The following is a 14,516-nucleotide window of genomic DNA, read 5'->3' as shown; positions in this document are numbered from 1 at the left end:
GTGGCAAAAATGGTCGAGGTTGCACCTGTGGCCTCAGGGCAGGCTGAGTCAGGCCCTGCCACTATTCCTCTAGTGCTTCCAAAGATTGTCATTCCTCCTCCTTCGAGTCAGGTGAAGAAAACTCATCCTTCCCACACTCCAATCCAGGATCGGAAGCTCATAGTCACACCTTATTTTTCTGAGTTTATGATCGTCAATGCTGCCGAAACTTTAGGAGCTCAACTGCGTTAGGATGCCTTGACCCACATGGGTCAATGCTAGAGCAACCTCAGAGCTCCCTAGTTAGATTTCATAACAGGTTGTAAGAATGCAGCTTCTCTTTTCGACAAGAGTGGAGAGTTGTTCTATTCTGTAAGTTTGCCTTAAAAATTGATTAACTCTGTATTTTAACGCCATACTCTTTGTTTCTAGGTGTTTAAAATTTGTTCCCAATTCCAGGCCATCCTTGCCTTTGTTCAGTACAACTATATTTTGGACCATGAGGTTGCAATGAACTAGGTGTATGCTCAAAGTTCCAAGGAAACACAGATCAAGGCCGAGGATGAACTTAAGAAGGCACAAAATGAGTTGGAGGCAAAAGACCTGGAGCTTAAGAGGGTTCAAGAGCTAAATGCCAAGCTCGAGGAGGACAAGAAGACAACTTACGAGCTCATTGAGAGCGAGAAAGCTTGTCTTCTTGAGGAATTCAGGAGCAAGAAGGACAATGCTGATGATATGACGATGTATCAAATTTAGGTCACGAATCCTGACCTCGATACCCATTTCATGGATTGTAAGGAGACTGAGTATGTCGACATGTGGCAGGCTCATTTGAAGGAGGAGGAAGCCAAGCTCGCAGCTCAGGAGGTTGCAGAAGCCAATGAGCAAGTCAGAATGGTGGATGCCAAAGCCACCAATCCTTGAAGATTCAAACATGGGCTGTGAGCCATGGTACTATTTGATAATTGTAATTATAATTTTTTATGCCCTTGAGGCAAAGACAATTTATAGCTCGAGTTTGGGCTATTTTTATTATCTTTCGAATGCATTAACTTAATAGTAGTTTTTATGCTTTTGATTTTCTAGATTGAAAACTTTTATTTTGGACATTATCTACTTTTAGCGTTTTTGGCTTAATATTATGCATCATAGTTCCGTATCGAAACATTTCGAGCTTATCACTAAGGGCTTGCTTTTATACTTGTTTACTCACACAAGTACATGTTTGAGCTTAAGTTCGAACTTCCATATAATCATACATAGTTCATCTGATTGCCTAATTTCGACCTCATTATATTCAAGGTCAAATACCACTTATACCATGTCTTTTTGCATTTAAAAACACTTACTCGCATGTATTCTCATTAGTCTAGTTATGTCTTGCTTAGTGTTAGTAACTTTCTTCATCCTCGAATATGGTCTTAAGGTTGCGAGGTTGAAACTATTTTGCAAACAATTCTAGTTCTGTCTCGATTTATGAATATTGTTGATTAATCTAAAATTCTAACTTTATCCATGTATCGATTTATTTGTACTGGTTAATCCAGACTCGTAATGGAGTTATGCTCATGATTGGCTATTGGTCCATGCACTTATTTTTATGTTTGTGCTTGGTTAGTGATCCATGTACTTAAATTTATTTTTATTTTTGCTATTTTTTTTAGCTTATCGTATGATTGTATACAACTTATGCCCTCTTAAATTCCTACGATTGAGAAATCTTAGGTTATTGAATATTGAGAGCTTGCGAAAAACAACAAATAAAAATAATGAAAAAAATTTATTGATAAAAGGCCTTGTTAAAACCTTCAAGAGAAAACTTTGTGGGAAAATCTCAAGAAGGGAAAATAGTTCCTTTGGGAAAATACAAGCTTGGTTACAACTTAATAAACACCATTCCATAATTTATTGATTATATGGTCGTTGATGTTCAAAGTTCCATGTTCGTGAGACCAATTCTCCATTTAGTCGAGCTAGTTTATAAACTCCAGGTCAATCGATGGATTAAATTTGGTAAGGTCCTTCTCAATTAGGTTTAAGCACGCCTGCAGAGGGGTCTTGTGTGGCCAAAAATACGCGTCTTAGTACCAAGTCTCCCAATTCAAAGTGTTTATCTCAAACCCTTTTGTTGAAATATCTTGCAGCCCTTTGCTGGTATGCAACATTTTTAAGCTGGGGTTCATATCGCTTTTGTTCAATTAGGTCTAGGGATTCATTGAGCTAGGATTGGTTTGAATCTTGATTATATTCTTCATGCCTTATAGTAGGAACTTTAACCTCAATTGGCAACATCGCCTCCAAGTGGTAGGCTAGGGAGAAGGGTGTGTGTCTAGTTAAGGTTCGGGCTGTCGTCCTGTAAGCCCAAATGATATGTGGTAATTCTTCTGGCCATCTGCCTTTAGCTTCCTTCAGCCTTTTTGTAATGCCCCAAATTCGTTAATAAGGCTTGGTGCCTTGATTAGCGTGCCAAGAGGGCAATAATTGATTTAATTGTATTATTATGTGATTAATCATTGTATATGTGCATCATTATGTGATTACATGGGTTATGATATGATATGACTAGATATGCATGTTTATGTGTATTAAATATGCATGTGGGCCCATTCCGGTTAACAAGGGGCACATTTGTAATTTTGGCTCGTTGGGAGCATAAATGTGATTATATGTGTGTTATGACTGAGACCACATTGTTATGTGGGTGTATTTGAGATGTGTTGTCTGAGGCGGTCCTAGGGAGCGAATTACCAGAATAGTCACAACAGGGTCGAATACCTAGCTCGGGGTGAGCCTAGGGGTATTTTGGGGAGTTAGTGCGTGTTACAAGTATTTATTTAGCGATTGTTTGGGTATGCCAAGATTAATTGGGGATTTGTAGGACTACTTGAGGAATTAGCGGGAATGTGGTTGTAGCGTCCCAAATTTGATAATAAGGCTTAGGGCCTTGATTAGCGTTCCTGGAGGGAAATAAGTGATTTATTATCTTAATATGTGAATTTATTGAATATGTGATTAGAAATGCATGTTTAGGTGAATTAAATATGCATGTGGGCCCTATCTGGTTATTAGGGGCATGTTTGTAATTTTAGCCTATTGAGGGCATAAATGCGATATCTGTGATTATTGTGATTGACACCACATGTGAGTGGTGACATATTTGAGATGCACGATCTGAGACAGTCCTCGGGAGCAGTTTAGTTAGAAAGTCACAACGGGGTCAAATACCCGGCTTGGGAGGAGCTTAGGGGTATTTTGGGAATATTATAATGTGTTTAGGAATTATTGAGTAGCGAGTAGTAATTTAGTAATGCTTGGGTTATGTTGGGATTAAACGTAGATTTATAGGAATACCCGGGGACTTAGCGGGATTTGGTAAATGACTAAATTTCCCTTGGGGTTACTTAAGGGTTAAGGATAGGTTTAAGGGGCAAAAAGGGAATTTGGCTTTAAGGATAGCTAGAACTGGTAGAGGTAAAATGCTTCACATTTTCTTCACCTAGGCTTATGCTAGAATCATCTTTGGAGGTCTAGAGAAAAGCAGAAGCAAGAAAAGAAGAGGAGGAAGAGCTGATCTTCTTTGGGGTCAAGGAAGGATTCAAAGCTGGGCCTTTGGGGGCTAGAAGCTTGGAACTTAGAGGAGTAATTCAGGGATTTAATTAAGCTCAAAGGTAAGCTTTTAAACTTGATGAACAAGTTAAAATTCTGCTGGTTTTGATTGTTAGAACTTAGACATGCATGAATTGATTTCCATGATTGACTTTGAATTATTGATGGGTGTAAGAATTAGTTTATGAGCTTGTTGGGATGTTTAGGCTATATGGATATGAATTCTGGGCTTATTTCTAGGGTTGGCTAAAGTTTAGGGTGTGAAAAATGGAATTAAGCTCGGGGAAGAACTTGAGAGAAAGGCTAGAATTCTTGGTTTGCAGGTTGAGCAGCGGCCCTTGACGGGGCATGTCGCGGCCCGTGTGCACGTGAGGCCTGGGAAGGCCTCTGTTCTCGAGGCGCGCTGAGGTGCTTGGCTAAGCATGCCGCGACCTGTGTCTCCTTCCAAGGAGGCATTTTGCCTCTATTTTGAGGCATGTCGCGGCCCTTAAGGGGTTGGGTCGCGACCTTAGTTCAAAATGTTGGTTGCTTTGTAGGTTTTTGGCTTGGGAACCCAATTGTTATGGCTCAGTATGGATTTTATCACCTGGATTGATAGAATCCAAGGTTCCGGAAACTAGAATTGTAGCCCAAAGTTATTTAATGGATTAGAACTTGATGGATGGGCATTGTTGATACATTTTGAGTAAGTTTTCAGCGAGGCTCGGGCTAGGGGACTATGCTCGGGACATCGGTGTTTGGAAAGCTCGGAACACAGGTAAGAAAACTGTTGTACCTGTAGAGCAGGGCGAGGCCCTATAGTTTGTGTTGCAGGGCGTAGCCCATTGATTTTGTTTATACGTGTTCAAGTATTTGTTTAGTTATGCTATGTGTGCATATATATATGAATGAATGGCAAGAGCCAAGAACGACGAAGATCGAGGACGGCAAGGGCCGGTACGGCGCCGAGAATGGCAAGGGGCCAAGAGAAACATTAAGCACGCGGAGTGCAAGTTGCTAGGGTGAGACCCTATAGGATACCTGGGATATCCTCACGGTGTTGACCGCAAACCCAGGGCTTGGTAAAGCACCTGGGACGGCATGGCCGTATGTGTTTAGCCTGTTGGCGGCTTGATTATATGTAGAATGATAGATATGCATATGTTATTTGCTTGTGTGGGTTTTCTTGCTAGGCTTTGGCTCACGGGTGCTCTATGGTGCAGGTAAGGGCAAGGGGAAAGTCGACCAACCATGAGTACGGAGAGCGTGATACAACACCTACATGTTTGGCCTGCCTGGCTGCCACGGCCAGGGGTATTTTTGGGAGATGGTTGTATTAAACCTAGTTTTGTCATTTAGTCAACTTTAATCATATTTTGTAATTGTAAATATTTCGAAACAGTATTTTGGCATCCCAAATGTTAAACTCTTTATAATTTTCAATGAATGGATATATTTTCAAATTATGTGACTTTGTTTATGGTTTAGTTACACTTTTGTCTTAAAACCTCGATTAGCGGGTTAAATGCACGTTTATAACTCACTTAGTAATGACTCTAAGGAAGTAGGGCGTTACAGTGGCAATTGACAAAATTTTCCTTGGTTGTATTAAAGGGCTAGGAATTTATCTAAGGATGGCTTAGTTAGTTAGGAACTTTTCAGAACCCAGGGGAACCAAATAGAAACACTCTCTCAGCTTTCTCTCGTTTCTCTTTCTATCTCTTGAAGCCTTGGGGGTTTTGTTGAATTTTGGGAAGAAAGGCTTGCAACTTTGAGGCTTAAAGATGGGAATTGAAGGGGATTGAATCTAGGAATTGACTAACAGCAGCACGGGGGCGTGATTCTTTATTGAGGTTACTGTTAGGGCTCAGAAGAGGATCGTTCTCGTGACTCGTGCTTGCTTGCCTAATTGCTTGCACTTGAACCAAAGGTAAGAAAACCATTTGTGCCTGTAGAGAAGGGCATGTCTTGATTATCTGTGTTTAGTGTTATGTATGAATGCCTTTAATTGTTATGTCATGTCTATGTGTTTATTACTGATTGGTGAAGGATGGGATCTGCAAGGGCCGAAAATGACAATAAGCATGTTGAATGCAGGCCGCTGTGGCATGGCCATCTAGGGTGCTGTACTCACCCACTCGGTTAAGACCGTGAACTTAGTGCCAGGTAACGCACCTGGATCGACTTAGGTCGTTGTTGTGAATTGTCCATTATATCTGTTTACGTTATGCATTTAATGAAATAAATTGTTATATGCTATGTTTGTGGAGTTTTCTTGTTGGGCCTTGGCTCACGGGTGCTCTATTGTGTAGGTAAGGGCAAGGGAAAGGCCGACCAAGCTTGAGTTGGAGGGCATGGAGCAGCGTGCACATGTTTGGCCTACCTGGCTGCCACAACTGGGGTAGTTTTGAGGGACGTGCTATAACTGTTGAATTTTATCGCCTAGGTCGACTGTAAAATAAATTTTGAGTTGTAAATATGTCTTAAAAAATATTTTGGGATCCCTATGTAACACTTGTATGACTTAAATGAGTGTCCAAACTTTTACACTGAATTCTTATTTAAATGTGTCTTTACTTTAATTAATTAGACTTTTTGGTCTAATACCTTGATTAGCGAGTTAATAACACGTGTTAAAATCACTTGGTAACGACTCTAGGGTAGTAAGACGTCACACTTTTCTTCATAGAACTCGTGAGAGTCTTGTTTATGGCCTCGACTTGACCATTTGCTTGGGGATGGACCACTAAGGAGAAACTTTTAATAATCCCATTTTTCTCGCAAAATTGTGTGATCAGCTCGCTGTTGAGCTGGGTTCCATTGTCCAAGACTATTATCCTTGGCATCCAATATCTACAAATGATGTTCTTCACCACAAAGTCTAGAACCTTCTTTGAGGTGATTCTAGCCAGAGTTTCAGCCTCGATCCATTTAGTGAAGCAGTCTACGACAACTACTACATATCTGGCTCTACCTTTTCTTGTTGGTGGGATCTAATGAGGTCAATTCCCCATACGACGAATGGCCAAGGGTAACTCATCATGGTGAGCTCAGTTGGTGGAGCTCAAGGTATCGAGGCAAATTGTTGACACTTGTCACAACACTTTACGTATTCAAATGAGTCCGCCTTTACTATTGGCCAGAAATATCCATGCCTTAATACTTTTTTCGAGAGGCTGTGCCCCCCGGCGTGATCTCCATAAAATCCTTCGTGAATTTCTTCTAGGATTTTCTTAGCTTCGGGTGGGGTTACACATCGCAATAATGACATGGAATATCCTCTTCTGTACAATCTTTCTACCAAGATAGTGTACCTTGGTATTTTGTACATCAGTTTTTGGGTCTTGTTCCGATCTACAGGCAGGTTCCCAGTTTCAAGGTAGTCGATTATAGGTGTCATCCAAGTAGGCTGTGAGTCTATCATGTCGACTTCGACGTCGTCAAGATCGGTTATGCTTGATTCTAGTAAGAATTCCATTGGTACCATGTTTAGTGTGCCAGCCTCCCTGGTTGTGGCAAGTCAAGCTAGGGCATCTGCATTTGAGTTCTGTTCTTGAGAAACCTGTTTGATCACATATAACTCAAATTGTTCGAACGCCTCTCATAATTTTTCCAAGTCTGCTGCCATATTAATCCCCCGAGCCTGGTACTCTCCTAACAATTGGTTGACTACCAACTGAGAATCACTATAGCAGTATATGGCCTTAGCTTTCAGTTTGGAAGCTACTTGTAGCCCTGCTAATAGTGCCTTATACTCAGCCTAGTTATTTGTAGCCTCGAAGCCAAACCTTAAGGCAGAGTGAAAATTGTTTCCTGATGGAGTTATTATGATAATGCCTACCCTGATCCGGTCTCATTGGAGGATCCATCGACATAAAGTCTCCACAGCTCGCGAGCTGGGGTTATGAATTCTTTGTTGGTTATTCCTGTACATTCGACTATAAAGTCTTCCAATGCTTGACCTTTTATCGTCGTTCTCGGGTGGTATGTAACACCCCATGCCACTATGGCTGCTTCCTAGAATGACGATTGGCTCTGCAAACCAACACGAGTCTTTCCAGCTTTGTCCTCACTTGCACGCTTCTCGTGAAAACTTCCCAAGAGGTCACCCATCATGAGACTACTCCAGGTCAAGCACGCTTAACTTTGGAGTTCTCAATTGATGGGCTACCGAAAAGAAGATACATCTTGTTGGCATAGGTAGTACCCATCAATCCATTTAGCCCCTCTTCAACTATGTAGTCCCATACCTACACAGTCTTAGAATCATCACACTTGAACTCCCCCAGGCAATGTGAGATTGCACAGCTTTTTACCCGGTCTTTCCCCCTGCGGATCACGAGAATGTGATCTCAAATTGCCTGGGTTCAACTGCCCACTTTAATAGTCTTCCGGATGCTTAAGGTTTTTCTAATATCTGTCTTAGTGGCTGATCAATTAGCACATGAATGGGATGCACTTGAAAGTATGGTCTAAGCTTTTGAGACGCATGAACTAGGCATTGTGTTAGTTTTTCTATAAGTGGTGTTGTATCCTATTTTTAGCACGACTTCATTTACTCAGCTCGGGTACAGCTGGCAGATAAATACACGGAAAAATAACCAAGTAGAATATCTGCTTATTATCCATGTGGACAGCTCAGGATTCATAAATATCAGATATGGTGTTAGGCATCCTGAGTTTATCGCGAACTAAGAACACGATGGCTGCTAAGCACGAGCTCAGAATCATAAAAATATTAAAGCACTAGTTTGGAGGAGATATCTAGCTCGTGATGATTCAAATATAATGCATATTTTGGGATCCCCAGAGACTCGGGATATGTTTATACGTTTATTTATGACCAGGCTGTCATATTTATTATCCGAGACAGCAGGAACATATTTATTCTGTTATCAAATCATATCCCCATATAAATGGGAATTATTTGTATTGAATATAGACATTATGTAAATGCGTGATTGACTCATGCGGTTACCCAAACCTGTCCATGGATTTCCCCTATAAATACTGGGAATGTTGGATAGGAAAAGAGGAATTATTATGTAATATCACAACTCTGCCAAAATAGTGAGAGAAACAGTAATAATAGTGACTCGTGGACTAGGTGGATTTTAACCACGGAACCACGTAAAAGTTCTGTGTTCTTGAGTGAATTATTAATATTTTCGTTATGGTTTACCATTAAGCACTAATCTGCCCTTATTATTTCTTAATACACTATTGGCGAAAAACCGCGTCAACCATTTGGTGCTTTCATTGAGAGCAAATTAGTGCTTCACAAAATCCTAGTTGATTTCCATCACGGTGCTCACTCGCTCAATGCACGATAATGAGACAGAACAGCCTGGTAGGCAGGAGGCCCATCATCCCATTGTTCTGGACGAACGTGGCACTAAGATTCAACAACGTCCGGGAAAACAACTGGAGGATCAAGGTGACACTGGGAGTTCGGCGTCATTACCCTCAAACCCAAACCCAGACTACCTAACTGCCATTGAGATGGAAAACATGCAACTAAGGAGCCATCTCGCTAGGGCAAACAAACAGTTTGAGGAGGTTTTGGCTCGGTTACCCCCTCTTGTAACTGACGTTAATGTCGGAAAGAGGAAAATTGGATCTCATAAGTCCCACAAGAATAATCAATCCAATCCGAGTCGATCAATTAGAACTGCCACTCCAAGCTCTATACTTGCGGGGCAAGATTACCATAATGCTCGACCAAGCAACCATCATAGGGGTCGTCAGTAAGTCAATCGGTCGATTAGGACTGCAACCCCAAGTTCAGTGCCTTCTTTATAGGTCCCCATGAATGCCCATGACAATCCATGAGGAGGGGCTGGAACAGTCTCACGAAGACAAAATGCTCCAACAAATCCTCCTACGCTGCGATCGGATCAACATGAACAAAGAACTAGAGACATTGGAGTAGAATAGATGCGGGCTAATTTAGTCTGTCCTGATGGAACAAAGATAGCCTCACATATAAGGCATCCCCCATCACCTATACGACATCCAACACCACCTCGTCCTCAATGGAATATTCCAGCTCATGGAGACAGTAGGAGAAATCCTCCCCTATTGGACAGTACTTACGTCCCACGAACATATGTCGAGAATCTAGGTCCTCGGCCCCCGCCGCAAGCTGTAACCTTCACAAATGGGAGTTACTGGACCAGAAGCCATAGAAGCGGTAGGTCCGAAAATGACCTAAGGAATCATTTGAGTTTAGCACAAAGCCCTTGGTATGATCCACAACTCGATTTGCGCAATCGTCTGAACTTGCAGAGAAGGTATCCAGTTTGGGATGGTGATATTAGCTATACTCGATAGGAGGGAGGTCTGTCCATAGTACGCGATAATGGGAATGCCTCACAAAACCAAGCTTGAACTTGGAGGGACAATAACCCGTCAAACACGCATGATAGGATGGGAGCTATTGAATAGCCCCCAGCTAACCTAGGGACCAGGGACCAAACCCTCGAGAGGCTAGCTTTAATAGAAGAGCAAATGAAAAAAATCTTGTCCCAAAAGGAAAAAGACAATTGCGACTCAGATGAAGAGCTTGAGCCTTTTGCTCCAAATATTGCGGAGGCGACATATCCTATGCGTTTCAGGATGCCACACTTGTCAAAATTTGATGGAGATGGAGATTCGTCAGATCACCTCAGAATGTTCAACACCATGATCATGGCCCATAATGTTGGGTTTGACCTAAGGTGTATTTTGTTCCCTACAACTTTGGTCGGGACAGCCAGATAGTGGTTTAAGCAATACAAGAAACATTCCATATGCTCGTGGAAGACGTTTTTGTAACGACCCGGATTTTCAAGACTCGATAATGCGGAAATATAAATGTTTTCATTTAACAAAATGTCTCAAAAACCCATAGAAAAAAAAACTTTTTAAAAAGTCGTATGGCCATACTTAACATTTAGTTACAAACATGTTTTATAAAGATTAGAGTGAGCCTAGTTTAGGAAAATTACACAATATTTCCAAAAATAAAAAGGCTTCCCAAAAGGTCGGTCCACATGTACATTTAGACTCCAGCGCTCACTGCTCTGCCCTGCCCTTGCCCTTACCTACAACATGAAACAACTAGGTAAGCGAAAACGCTTAGTAAGATCAACTTTCAAACAAAGCAGATAGAGAAATAGGGATCCGGACCCTACACAATCAATTTCAAGAACGCTAAAGCATCCTGGCAAACTTATGGTCATGCCTGATAACCAAGGATAAATTAATTCATATCTAGATAAAAATCCTGCACTCAGAAAAATCCCAGAACAAGCAGATATATTATATCACAACTATATCTTATCAACAATTATATCCCTGCACTCAGAAAATCCCAGAGCAAGCAGATATATTATATCACAACATAATTCGAGACCAACGCTCGACAATTTCTAACAATTCATGCGTAACGCGCCGTCCAACATAATTGCTAATCTGTAAAAGAGAACCGAGTCTCCACACTAAGATCTAGCCAATAAATATTCTCATCAAGGGTTACTATCGTGTTACCTAGGGCATCGCTACTTATCCAAGAGCGTAATCCAATTTACACGGTTTTACGGAGACTTCTATGTTAATCAGTGGTGCTGGTGAGCAGCTGCCCCTAGGGTGTTCAACCTCACTCTATCTTGGCAACCCCTAGTATCTCTAGGCACTCTCACGGAATGGCCAATATTCACGGCTGCTATCCGGGAATAACTTATCAGAGCACTTGCTCGGATTCTAACCGTCCAATGATTAAGTAAGCATGAGGGCCCCTAGGTCCCATTTATCTTGGCGCCCCTAGGTTTAACCAGCTTATCCTCATCTCATGGCCACTCATCGCGGTAATGAACCGGACATAAATAAAATCAAGCAGTGTGACGGGGATCAACCGTCTAGGATATGACGGACTTCTACCGTTCATATTTTCTAAATCAGCACTCACTAGACTAACGACTCTAAGCAACTTTCTATGACAGCCTATATATGTGCATGTATCCCTATACTAACATACAAGACAATAATCATTTCATGTTGCAGCCATACAATATAAGTTGACTTACTTGGAGTCCTTAGCGCTCAGCAAGTTTTCACCCTCCAACGTTCAGTCCAGTTACGCTTAGCCAATACTGTAGTTATCCATACAGTATACTCGGATTAATTATGGCACTAATAATTCATTATTATTATTTTGGGCAGTTTGGTCATTTTAATAAAAGTCATTTGTAAGGATTTATAATCCTTATTTGGGTTTTAAACCTATTAAGAAAAGTTATACAAAATATTCGAGACTAAACCCTAAGTCTCGGGGAGACCTATCCTAAGGTCTCGATACCTAGGCTCGGGTATCACAATGGTATTTCCCCACAACCTGCTAAAAATCTTACTCTCTCAAGGTATCGCTATTAACCTGCACTTTCGACTAGTCGGTTAAAATATGTAAGATTTTAGCCAGTATTATATCCAGAAAATACAAATAAATTCCTTAATTATTTTTAAAGAAAATAAACTCTTTAAATTTTCCTTTTATTTTTCTTAAGGTTTTAATATCTAAAAACCGTTTTAAGAAAATTGCCTAATTTGTCTTAATTAGGAAAACCGTTATAAATTTCTCATCTTGACTAATTAATTTTCCAAAAGAAATTAATCAATTTTACTTACTAGAAAAATCATTCATTTAATTATTTTCTCAAAATATAGGGTTTTAAACCCTCTTTTAATTTATTAACTATTAATAAATTAAATCTCTTATTTTTAGAAAGAATAAAAACTCTTTAATAAAAATAATTCATTTAAACTCAAAGGGTAAATTTTAGTGAAAATATAATTTCAAGACTTACCATTTTATATCTTGAAATAAACAAAATTTTACTTTTTACCTTATGTTCCAAAATATCATTTTTACACTAAGTGTGAAAAACCTATTTTTCACATTTTTAACTACATACTTCGTTAGTTCATATCTTGAAATTTACTTACCCAATTGTTACCAAAATTTCCCAATCCCATTTTTGTTATGCCATTTAGGTCTTTGTAAAATCTTAGGTCCAAATGAGCATTTTTTATTGGTGAAATCATTTTCCAACAATGAGGTAAAAATTACCTTATTTTCAAGTCCTTATTTTTTCCAAACTTTGACAGTTAATAACTTTCAAACCGTTTAATATTTTCTTACCAAATTTTACAATGGACTAATAGGTTATGCCAGAAATATGTCCACAAAATTTTAGAAAAAACTGGGTTCATTTTCCCTATACAGTGGCTGTCCAAACTTGGTTCCGAAAATGAGAATACGAAAAAACAGTTTTTTACCTAAACTTTGAAATAGCATAACTTACTCATTTCTAAACATTTTTTAGTGTTTCAAAAGCTCAATTTTATTTACTCAATATCAACAACATAACAGTACAATTTAATTTTACAAAAACAATATACAGTGGCTGCTTGACCCCTTGGAAGTCACAGCTTAAAACATGTTTTGTTTTAGGGTATCCTACAAAACCCTTGGGGGTTTTGGTTCCCATTTTCAAAAATCAATACACATGCATCATAAAAATTATTAAACAACTACCATAACCTTATTACATCATCAACAAGAAACTCTAAGCATTAGATATACAAAATAATGCTTAAAACTAAAAACCCTCAACAAACTCATCAAAAGTAAACTTTTTACCTCTTTGGTGTTCTTGCTTAAGGTTTGGACCTTCCTATAAGCTTTGACTCCTTCAAAACCTTTCAAAAACCCTAAAAAACTTCCCCCAACAACATAGTAAATTAGCTATTTGAAACTCTATGCTTAAAACTTTACAAAAACCTAGATTAGTGAAAGTTTACCTTAGGGAAAATACTTCCTAGACCAAGACTTAGCCTCAAAGTTTCCTTGGTGTTCTTGGGCTTGAAAAATGGAGAGAACACTTTGAGAGGTCTTCAAAAATCAGATGATTGAATGTGAGAGAGTGGTGTGGTCGGTTGGGGAGGGATGGAAGAGTTATATACTATCTAATTTACCCTAAAAACACTCAAGTGTTTTACCCACTTGCTTTTATCCCTAACCTTTAATTAAATGGGATTTAAATCTTATAAAAGTGGGTTCACACAACTCTAAAAGACCACATGGCCGGCCACCCTTTGCCATATATGATCATTTCATTTTTTTTTTTTTTTAAAGGGTTAATAAATGTTTCATAAGAAGAAAAGTCCAAATTGACTTTTGACACCTTTTTCACTATTATTAAGTTTTAATTACCAAACTTAACATTAATTAATTAAATTAAATGTCTCTCACATTTAATTTAATTAATCACATAATAAAATTTAACCTAAGGTCCATTCATGGAATAAAATTCCCCATTTCGGCAAAATTAGGCATTTAACACAAAATGCCTTAAAATTTCCATTTTCTTTTAGGTTTATTATTTTTGACCAAACTTTAACTTTTATGAATGTATTTTATGCCCAAAATATAATTGCCATGATTTTTCGTTTTATTTTCCGAGATTTTCACCCGATCAGGGTTTTTGTGTCGGTCCAGGAGCGAAAGTCTTATCTTGACTTTTAAAATCACAAAATTCATATTTTGGCTAGCAATAACTCATGGAATACTTACAAACAAAATATAATATTATTTAAAATAATATTCTTAACCCGGGGGAAAAATCCCGACCCGAGTCGTTTAAAGGTACCCAAAAACGTAGGACGTTACAGTTTTCCTCCGAGTTCAAAAAAGCATTCCGAGCTTCACTTGCAGCTCGAGTTAAGGCTAATACATAGGCCAACGTAAAGCAGCATCCTAGAGAAACGTTGAAGGCATATCTGAGTAGATTTTCCAATGTTGCTACATGAGCTAGGGATGCTAATGACAGCTCCAAACTCATGGCACTGAGGATGGGAATCCTTGTTGGGGGCGACCTATGGTAGGAAATTAAAAGAAAAGAAGTTAAGAGCAT

The 14,516-nt window shown here is 39.3% G+C and overlaps 1 pseudogene; it reads left to right on the top strand.

Moving 5' to 3' along the window:
* The first annotated feature begins 765 nt into the window (after window positions 1–765).
* Window positions 766–14,516, top strand: part of LOC133779548 (negative regulator of systemic acquired resistance SNI1-like) — a 30,721-nt pseudogene continuing 16,970 nt past the window's right edge.

The sequence above is a fragment of the Humulus lupulus genome, chromosome 5 (assembly GCF_963169125.1).
Source record: "Humulus lupulus chromosome 5, drHumLupu1.1, whole genome shotgun sequence".
NCBI lineage: Eukaryota > Viridiplantae > Streptophyta > Magnoliopsida > Rosales > Cannabaceae > Humulus > Humulus lupulus.
This window is presented reverse-complemented; position numbering and strand designations above follow the sequence as displayed.